The sequence below is a fragment of the Antedon mediterranea genome, chromosome 11, assembly GCF_964355755.1.
Source record: "Antedon mediterranea chromosome 11, ecAntMedi1.1, whole genome shotgun sequence".
Taxonomy (NCBI): Eukaryota; Metazoa; Echinodermata; class Crinoidea; order Comatulida; family Antedonidae; genus Antedon; species Antedon mediterranea.
The window spans coordinates 9430993-9442910 of NC_092680.1; positions in this window are offsets into that span (position 1 = coordinate 9430993).

Genomic DNA, 11918 nt, shown 5'->3' on the forward strand with positions numbered 1-11918 from the left:
ACAGAAATAGTCCTACCCAAAAATTTGAATATTTTTCTTATTTTAGGTAGAATATTATGTTTTTAAGATGTACAATTATGATTTATATTTTATTACATATTTTTCATATCAACACTTTTTACATTTTCTTAATATATTTTATGAAAGACTGATATGTTTTAAGATACAATTATTACTATATTTAGTACATTTCATTATTACAATTTGCATACTCACAATGTTATTCCATTCATTCCTACATAAATAAACTCATACTCAATAATTATGTCAAAGGTCACAATTTCGGTAATGATAACTACAATGAGATTAATCTGAAAAAAGTCTTAAAGCCTGTTACATTATTATAACATTGCTCAATAATATGTAACTTATGTATGAATAATTGATTGTAATTATGTGCTTGTGTATGTTTTAACATGAATTCACATGTATAATGCATTATATACTGTACATTCATGTATTATGAAATGTATGAATGACATGTGAATATCATACGTAAAAAACCAAATTTATGTTTTGTTTAGAGATTATGATTTGGCCAAATACAGGGTGTATATTATTTATTATAATTTAGTTAGATAGACTGTTAATAGAAATAATTGTAAAATAAGATTATAGATTATTTTAAACCGGAAATCATCTGTTGTTTTTTTAAGGACCAAAGATTACAGGTTTTAAAGCAAACACTATCAAAAACAATTCCCGGAAATATAATTTGATCATCTTGAAAAGTGGATAAAACATTTAATTATTATATATCTTGGCTGTTTATGTCAAATGCGTTTTCTTATTCTTTAGGAATTGTCCATTTTACAATGTATACACTACATACCTATGTCTATTAAGCTGTGAGCAATTCTTTTCACTATGCCTCGATATGGTTTGATTGCAAAAACTATATTAACGTGTCATGTCGTCTACAGGATGACTTGCAGTGAGTATGAATAGTATTCTACAACATAGAAAGCCAATCCTTGAATTTCCTTTTTTGTGATATATCCAACAATAAAATGGAATGGAGGGATGGATTGTGAAATTAAAATATTTTTTCCATTCTATAGACAATGTTTGGTATTGATTATCAATTTCTTGCTCCTGGTTATTGATTTGTACATTTTGCATTGATAAACTCTTATAGCCATCGACCACTATGGGCGTCGGCTACAATTACCCTTGACTTTGAGGTTAGGAAATACTAACAATTATAAGGTACAGTAGGATAATGTTGAATCTAACGTTATCTGGATAATAAGAGAAGGCATGATTTAACATTTGAATGTTTACTTAATCAGTCATCAGCAAACCTCATTTCAGATTAAATTCATATAAATAGGCCAGATAATTGGTTTATGTAAAATTTTTTAGATGAGCTTAATTTTAATGCTTAATATTTTGGATTTACACCGTACTTAAAATTGATATGTGGTAATGGACAAAATAGTTATATTGTCCCCATGAAACACTTTTTGAATAGGCCAATTTAATGTTTATTAAATACTTATTCTCTTTTACCAAACTTAAATAAATAAAAATTACCTTAAAATATAGCCAACCCATTGTTTTGTAGACAATGTTTCTAGTTAAATGTTATTTTTCTTAATTCTTTGTAAAGAAAGTGAATAACTTACACTTACAAAAAGGCCTATTCAACATTTAATTTTATTCAATAAAATTATTCATGTTTTTGGGGAACAATATATCTTAAGAGACAATGATTGGCACATACAGATGTACAGTATCTTTCAACCCTACCAATAAGTGATGTATTATGTATATTTGAGATCTTGCTTATAAATGTATACCTAGCAAGTATAACAATGTCTAATTTTTAATTAAGAAGAGGAATTTTAATATACATTTTTTTTCTATTTGTATTTTGTTATTTTATGTACAATATTATTACTTCCAATATGAAATCTATTTATATAAATTTATTGTAAGAAAATGTATTTCATATTTATGTATAAAAGTATCCACATTAAAAGAGTCCAAGGGGGTTGGGTTGTGATATGATGCTAGTTTTTGTTTAATGTAAATTTTTATATCTTTTTATATTTTATTGAGACGTCCATTGCAGTATGATTCAATTCAACACAGTATTTACACACGTGTATAATCGTGTGTGAAACTTACCGATAATGATGATAATAATAATAATCAATATTGCTAATGGGTGCTACAATCTTAACGTAACAAATCACAAAGCATTATAGGTATTAATTGGCATGTCCCCACCCCTATTGAATTGGAATCGAGAGTTGCGGTCGAATTGGAGGTAATTTAAATGAGCATAGTTTTAATACTTAATCATTTAATTAAAACCATACACAAAATTGATATGCGGTGATGAAAATTGACAAAATTTAATATTCCAAATGATGTATCCCAGCATTATTTCAAGGAACGTTGTTTGGGAGTGAATTTAGATTACTACTACTACTAAACAACACTAGATCACAGTGAGATCAGTGGTGTAACGCAGGGGGAAAAGCTTAGCCGCTCATAGCCATTACGCCACCAAGTGTGATGCAAAAGGCTTAGCCGCTCATAGCCATTACGCCACCAAGTGTGATGCAAAAGGCTTAGCCGCTCATAGCCATTACGCCACCAAGTGTGATGCAAAAGGCTTAGCCGCTCATAGCCATTACGCCACCAAGTGTGATGCAAAAGGCTTAGCCGCTCATAGCCATTACGCCACCAAGTGTGATGCAAAAGGCTTAGCCGCTCATAGCCATTACGCCACCAAGTGTGATGCAAAAGGCTTAGCCGCTCATAGCCATTACGCCACCAAGTGTGATGCAAAAGGCTTAGCCGCTCATAGCCATTACGCCACCAAGTGTGATGCAAAAGGCTTAGCCGCTCATAGCCATTACGCCACCAAGTGTGATGCAAAAGGCTTAGCCGCTCATAGCCATTACGCCACCAAGTGTGATGCAAAAGGCTTAGCCGCTCATAGCCATTACGCCACCAAGTGTGATGCAAAAGGCTTAGCCGCTCATAGCCATTACGCCACCAAGTGTGATGCAAAAGGCTTAGCCGCTCATAGCCATTACACCACCAAGTGTGATGCAAAAGGCTTAGCCGCTCATAGCCATTAAGCCACCAAGTGTGATGCAAAAGGCTTAGCCGCTCATAGCCATTACGCCACCAAGTGTGATGCAAAAGGCTTAGCCGCTCATAGCCATTACGCCACCAAGTGTGATGCCAAAGGCTTAGCCGCTCATAGCCATTACGCCACCAAGTGTGATCATGATGATGCAAATCTGAATACAGTAGTATTCTATGTGTATAATGAAAATGCTATATTAAGTATTGTATATTTAAATTTTGTTCTAGTTTGAATTAGAGATAACATTACATGTATCTGCCTGTAATGATTTATTATCCAGTAGGAACCTTGCCAAAAGATTGTGGTAAATTGCTTATAAATCAACAATATCGGATTTCATTATGTAAAGTAGACATGGCAACAACAAACAAATAATATTTAGGTTTATGTACATTAAAATCACATGCAAATGTTGAATAATAATATTTTATTTGAGTTTGATAAATGAATAAATGTTTATTATTAATTTTATTTTTTTTTCAATTTTTAGAAAACACAGAGATTGTTTATTAGTTATTTTAACCAGAAAAAAAATCTTTTTTTTTCTTCTATAATGTTCTTTAAAAAAAATAGTTTTATTTGTGTGGTGTTTTTTTTAAAAAGTTTTTCTGGCCACTAACATTTAAAGAGAGACTATAACAAATTTTCAGCAGAAGTTAAAAATGTTTTTACAGATATTTTAATAAATGCCTGGCAGCCAAATTAACGTTATGTTATACACACAAGTTTTGTATTAAAAAATTGGTGTTTTATTTATTTTTTTTATCATTGTAAGCAAAATTAAGATAGAAAATGTATGCATTATTTTTATCTTCTTACACGGCAGTATATTTTAATCATTATTGAATCTATTATTATTAATGTAAATTGCATTCAAAAATACTGTTGATAAATTTGTATTTGTAAACTATGTACAATGTTTATTTATAGTTTGCATTGATTGATACTGAATGTGAAATAGTAGTTTTGTGCATTAATGTATGTGTGTGGGTGGGGTGGGTGGGTGGGTAGTGTAGTATATGACATCAGATATACCAACTGGTAATTAAAACTTCTTTCCAACCACTCAAATGTCACGCAACAAAAGGATGATGATGCATTGAGAGGCCAGGGGTTTTTTGTCTTTATTAGTGGCTGTAAGGAGGACCCCTCCCACTCTTCCCCTGGTATATAAGAGTATCCTTACATTTACATCCTCCGCACCCTCCCCCTATTATATTATGATTAAGTTTCAATCAAGCAATTAATTTAATTCTGAATTCTAGAAGTTCTTAATAGTACACATTTTTATTAATATCATTGTTTCTACATTTTCCCGTTTTTATATCATGAGCCCCTCTCCCCAACCCCTTATTTGGAATGTATGTAATCTGTAAGTACAGTAAGATTAATTCATTCCCTTTGAAGAAGTGTAGATAGCATCATTGTTATAGAGCCTTTAATCCACCCTGCCCTCATTAAAGCTATCACAGTTGTATGATCCCAATTTCAACCCAATCACAGTTGTCATTAGCAACATTTCAATTTACACCAATTTGCATGGATAAAATTAAATGTTTTTTTATAAGTCATACCTTAATTATTTAAAAAAATGCTGTGTTCACACATGAGTTTTTTCTATGAATTGTTTTGTTTAGAATACTGTACCACCATTTTTTTATATGCAGTTTTTTTTTTTTAACAAGTTTTCCGATATTGTTGCTGTTCAATCAATAATGTGTTAAATATTTGTTTTATTCATGAAAAAAAATGTATACCAAGTACAGTAGTTACATCTTTCCTCTATTAAATGATTGCAAAAATAAGATTTATTTTTAGATTGGCTATTAATTATGTTATTTCAGGTGTGAGCATTTATGTGTTTAACAAAAACAAATTTGTCAATACATTTTTTTGTGATATTTTGTACATGTCTGTTGAATAGCGCAATAAACTTATGTTCCAAATTAAAATGTACGATGTGTATTTTATGGAAAGCTAAATCCGCCAAAAATACATAATTCCATCCACCAATCATTCGTACAAAATACATACCAACTAATCATATTTCATGCAGTTCAATGTTACAACGTTAATCTAATACAAAGGACATTCCTATTCCGGCCGGGGACACTTTCCCGTGAAGTGAACGAGTGGAAATATAAGTTTTGATACACTATCAAACACTTGCAGAGGATGTTTTGTTAGGTCCAAAAATGTCAAATGTCTCAAAAATCGTATTATTGTAGCAATTCACACAATTTACAGCATTCATTTAAAAAATAAGCCCTCTCTTCAGTTTGAAAAAATGATAATAAAAAAAAGAAGCCCATCTCGAAAAGAAGAGTCTTAAAGAAGAATCCCACAGCTTTATTCTTTTTAAGTATTTATTCTATCATATTACACAACATGGCAGATTCAATCTATCTTTTAGCTGAATTTTCACCAATCTTTTACCAAATCTATTCAATATTCAAATCCACTGCTTTTTTTCTGTGGAAATTTGCCAAATAGATTAAAATATGACGTAAATACAATTCAGTCTAAATATACTGCGACAATGAATAGTTATATTAATCACTGTTACATATTTATGATGTATTTCTGATGAGAAATGGCCATATAAAAAACGACCAAATGATCAAAAATAAAATCTAAAAATTAAATTGTAACAATTGTTAGCACATGATTGTACATTTATAATAATTTTTCACCAGGGTAAAATATTGTTTAAAACATTTTTTTTATTCTCAAGTTGTTAATTGATTTGTTTGAAAATGAGCAATTTAATTTTAAATTAATTATTTTGTTATTTTCACATTAATTCAAGCATCAGGTGACAAATGGTACATTTATACTGCTGTTTAGTTGCTAAGAGCAGAATATCATTATCAGCTTTAAAAGGCTTCTCTATAATTTCGCTGTAAACAAACTTGACAACATCTCTGACGTCTTACTAGCTGCTTGCGTCATATTTTTTCCTAATAGTTATTATCAGTACATTAAATATGAACTATAAATTGATGTCAATAGATACTTTCTATTGACTATGATAGAATGCAAGGTATATTTATAAAACATCTTCGATAATGTCAAGATTGCATAATTCTTGTCTGTTGTGCCATCACGTGATCTGCTACTGATTTAAAACGATCCCAGAAAATTCGGGAAAATTGTATCGTTTCCCTAGAAACTGGAATGTGCCATTATTGTTAGGAGTGGTCGTATCCTATAGCATAATTATGAAGGTAATATAATTCCAACAAGTTATATTGTTGTATATCATTTCGGTTGGCCCATAAAAAATTAAAACAAAATAAATCATAGATCACTATTTTAATAATGATGGTTTATTACAGTGTAAATTAAAATTCTAAATAATAGGTCATATTTCCTTTTTTGCCAACAAACTCCATTTTAAATATTTTTAATGAATAATGACCGAATTGCTTACTCATCCATTTCAGTCAAGCTGGACAAGTATCTTATTCAAAATCAAGGGCGTTAAGAAAATATAATATCATCAATATACAACTATTTACTAAGTAAAGAATTAAGGTATTCTTAATTTTGCTATTAAGTTAACATCATTAAGGATATAAACCCCCCGGAGATATAAACTAAATTAATTATGCACTTTTAAATACATAGCTTGCAGTGCGATACGATATTACTTATTCATATCCCTACATTAAAATGGAATGTTCTCACTCATCGATCCAGGCACTCCGCGAATATTATTATTATTATCCAGGGTATATTTTCCCCGGGCGATAAACATTAGCTAACTGCCCTGCAGAATCGGGCATATAATTAAATCATTTTGCAATGGTAGTGTACTTAGCCATTATCTTACTTTTAGTAGAACACAAACTGCATGTCTTAATCATACAGTAGGCCTACCTGCAATTTATTACCTCATATGTTTCCAATGTAATAACATTTGTTAATCATACATTAGAATTAACACAAACATTGGATATTGCATGTTTTAAATTTTAAAAAGCAAATTACATTTTTAATGATAAGGATATAAGAAAAATATTGTTCGTGCATAGCATAAACAAATATTTGAAGCATTTAACTGGCTTCTTACATTGTATTTTCGTATCGCATTATTAAAGTTGATTCAATACACACCGGCCCACTCACTCCATAGATTGTATTTAACGTAGCAAGCAAAGTATATTACCACTATTACGGATCGACTCATTTGAAATAGCAGCAGCGATATGACATGCGACATTAATTTGCATAAATATAGATATTGCGAACATTCACTACGTGACGTCAGGTTCAAAATGTATAGAAATATCTCTATATTGCCACTCGAGGACTAGACTAGCTATAATGTCAAAAAGCGGCAAAAAGTTCATTTAAGAATGATTGCAATCTGATTTTACTGGCTGATTTCATAAATATTGATATCGCAAACATGCACTTATTTATTGTTATAAACGTATTTATATATTGCCTATCGTTGAAATAATAATAATAAGAAGAACTTTATTGAACATACGCCTTTAAATCGGCGGCACACGTTCTTCTGGACGGTGCGTTCTTACATATATTACATACATTATGTTAGCCCGAAGGCTAAATAAAAGTATAAAGAGAGAATAAAAGAAAAAACATTTAAATGAAAGAGAACGGATTGTACAAAAAGAAACTAAAGAGCAAAAAGTACAATACTTAATTTTGATGGAGTGTTATTATTTATTATTAGTATTATTATCAATGTTTTTAATATGTTATTTTTAAAGAAAATATTATTAGACCTACAGTATGTCATTTAATTTAAATATTATATTGTTTATTATTATTTTATTATTTATGTTCTTGTTAATACTGTATATCATTTAATTATGTTATGAGTTATGATCTTTATTTGTTATTTAGTTAATGAGAGGGCGCTATGCATGTTTTAAAAATATTACCTTGTTTACAGTCTAATTCATGGACCTATATTAATGTATAGGCTAAGGTCCATGGTCTAATTGATCACTTAGTATTGATAATATAAGTATTAATTTCTGTCGTTTTTATAGGAATGATTGTATACTTTACAATAATGTTTTAAGATGCAAAGAAAACTCATACCATGGATATTGAATCTAGATAAAGATATTCAATAGCAACCAAAGTGGTCAATCTATGTGCAGATATTGTTATCCCATCCTTATTATATTATGGGAAAAGTTAAATTTCACTCTTTAATTTACTCTTCCCGACCAAACACCTTGTGTAATTTCCATAAAATAGGCCCATGTCTACATTAGGCCTTGATTGATCACTTTATTGCAGAATTCTATATATATTATACAACAAACAATACAAAACGGAATAGGATTTTCTGTTATTTATTCATTCATTCAGGCTTATCGCCTGACTTTATTTACTTTAGGCCTCTGGCCCCTAGTAATTAACAAAATAATAATTACATTGAAAAATAAAGCAATTTATGGTCACAAGATAAATGAATTAATTAATTTCGTTCTCTAAGCAAAACATATATCTTAACTTATAAGCATGATAAATATATTTAGATAGATTATCAATAATTATTTAGTGAAGATAATGAAATTGCAATAGCCTTGTTCAAGATGGGTTTTTATAAACTTAATTAAAATGAGCTAAGATTTGAAGGCTATAGATCGGAATGTGTGACTGAATGAATAAAAGAATTACTCTATATGAGTAAAAAAATGTTTCAAATCAATGAATTAATGTTTTCGCGTTACTTCCCAGTGATAGAGGGCGTGCTCATTAAAACACATTAGGTGATGATATTATTTCCATGGTTCAATAGATTTTAAAATAAATTATGCACGCTTGGAACATGAATGAATTTAATTTCAGCGCCTAGAATAAGTTTCGAATATATAATTAAAGCTAAACCATGGTAAGAAGTGACGAAAAATAAAGACTATAAAGTTAAAAAAAATCCATACAAATTACATGATCAAGTAGTTGTTTTCACATACATGAATGAACCTACTAAAATAAAATTCATATTATTTGAAGATCTCCCATCCCCCAAAGTTATCAGACTGGACATTTTTTAGTCGCATGCATTAGTCGCATGCAACGCGACTGTAGCTCACTATATGTCGGTCGGTCGGTAAACATTAAGGGCACGCGACTGCAGAGCCATGTATATAAAAGATTGATAGCGCCGCAAATGACTTGGACGCCATTCGGGCGGACAAAATACCCGCGCGCGGATTGTGGTAAATTCAGTGATTAGTCCAGATCCCTATGTCAAAAAAAGTGCCTTCGTGTGCAGATCATGGGGAAAGTGTAAACATTGTGTTTTATGAATATTTGAATCATGCTGGTTATAAAAACCCATGTTGTCAAATTTCTAAAATTCATCTTTGACCTCTGACCTCAATTTGAATGTTTTGACCCACTGAAAACAAAATGATCATATCTTTGCAACGCTAAGATTAAATGAAATAATTTTAGTGTCAAATTATTTGGGAGATGCATATTAATATTCATTCTAATGGAAAAGTTTGTCCAAAAATGGCTGGAAGTATGATTTTTGGCATATTTGACCTTTGACCTACATATCATATAACTCCGTAACTAATAGTTGGACAAACTTTAAATAGGGCTCAAATTAATCTGAAGGTATATGTTTCTATTCAGTCTAATAAGAACTTTTACAAGAAAATGACCCGAAATATTTTTATTGACCTTTGACCTGTACTGGTAGTACATATTTCTATAATCTCAAAAACTATTGGCCGTAAAATGGTTGTTTTTGTGAAATGGTTCGAACAATTTACATTTATATGTTGTATAATAACAACATTTTATAGAAATGTAAAAGAATTGTATTTATGATCACTAACTTTATAATTTATTAACATCACTAGCATTTGTTATAATATTAAAATGTGTTATATTTGCTGATTTTAAGCACTTCACATGAATTTATCAGAATTATGTGTATTTAATATAAAGTTTATTTTTTTTTTAATATAAAGAAAATTTAATTGTCTATCAAATAAGACTATTTTCGAATTATTATGGCTAAAACTTAATTAGATACAGGCAAAAAAGTGTATTTTTACTTGTGTGAACAGCGCCCTCAATCTTCATTTTTTCCCAAAAATACCACATTTTTATGTGTTTTCCTGAACTAAACAGGTTATAACTTTGTTTTAAAGACTTTTTACAGTAACCTGTAATTTACATACCTCTTTTTATAACTTACTAGGTCAGTTTCTGAAAAAATTGAGAAAAATATTCCGATAGCTTGATATTTTTGTTGAGGTTATTACATGATACACACAAAAAAAAAAATTTAATTTTGAGCTAAAAGTCCATCTTTTTGGTTTAATAAAAGCTATCTAGCAGATATTAATACACAAAATTCATATTTTATTGGATAGATATTATGATTATCTTTCCAATAAAATATGCTGTTTGTGTAAGAATGGCTGTGCAAGATTGTTTGTACTGGACCAAAAAGATGAATTTTTAGCACAAAATCAAAATATTTTTAGCATGCACCATGTAATAACCTCAGGAAAAATATCAAGCTATAAAAATATTGTTTTCATTTTATCTCAGGAACTTACTTAGTATATGGTAGAAGGTGTATGTAAGTTACACGTCACTGACAACAAATCTTTTAAAAAGTTACAACCAGCTAAGTTTATGAAACCACATAAAAATGTGGTATTTTTGGGAAAAAATGAAGATTGAGGGCGCTGTTCACATAAGTAAAAATACACTTTTTTGCCTGTATCTAATTAAGTTTTAGCCATAATAATTTGAAAATAGTCTTATTTGATAGATAATTAAATTGTCTTTATATAAAAAAAAACAACATTATATTAAATGCACATATTTTCTGATAAATTCATGTGAAGTGCGTAAAATCAGCAAATATGACACATTTTAATATTATAACAAATGCTAGTGATGTTAATAAATTACAAAGTTAGTGATCATAAATAAAATTCTTTTACATTTCTATAAAATGTTGTTATTATAAAACATATAAATGTAAATTGTTCGAACCATTTCACAAAAACAACCATTTTACGGCCAATAGTTTTTGAGATTATAGAAATATGTACTACCAGTACAGGTCAAAGGTCAATAAAAATATTTCGGGTCATTTTCTTGTAAAAGTTCTTATTAGACTGAATAGAAACATATACCTTCAGATTAATTTGAGCCCTATTTAAAGTTTGTCCAACTATTAGTTGCGGAGTTATATGATATGTAGGTCAAAGGTCAAATATGCCAAAAATCATACTTCCAGCCATTTTTGGACAAACTTTTCCATTAGAACGAATATTAATATGCATCTCCCAAATAATTTGACACTAAAATTATTTCATTTAATCTAAGCGTTGCAAAGATATGATCATTTTGTTTACAATGGGTCAAAACATTCAAATTGAGGTCAGAGGTCAAAGATGAATTTTAGAAATTTGACAACATGGGTTTTTATAACCAGCATGATTCAAATATTCATAAAACACAATGTTTACACTTTCCCCATGATCTGCACACGAAAATACATAGGGATCTGGACTAGATCTGTAACAACAGCTCACTGGGTAAATTGTGGCTAATGACTTGTCGACTCGAATGGCGTCCATGATGGGATTTTATAGGGAGCGTAGTTTTGTAGAATGGGACCTAGCAACAGCAACGCAGCGCTATATTATAATTGTGTAATGGCCTTGTTAATTTTAGTTCATACTTGATTACCAGACTGAAACCATGAGACGGTCTAAAAGAATTTCAACCAATCATAATAGCGAATTATAAACCCGCCCCCAATATCATGCATAAACATCAA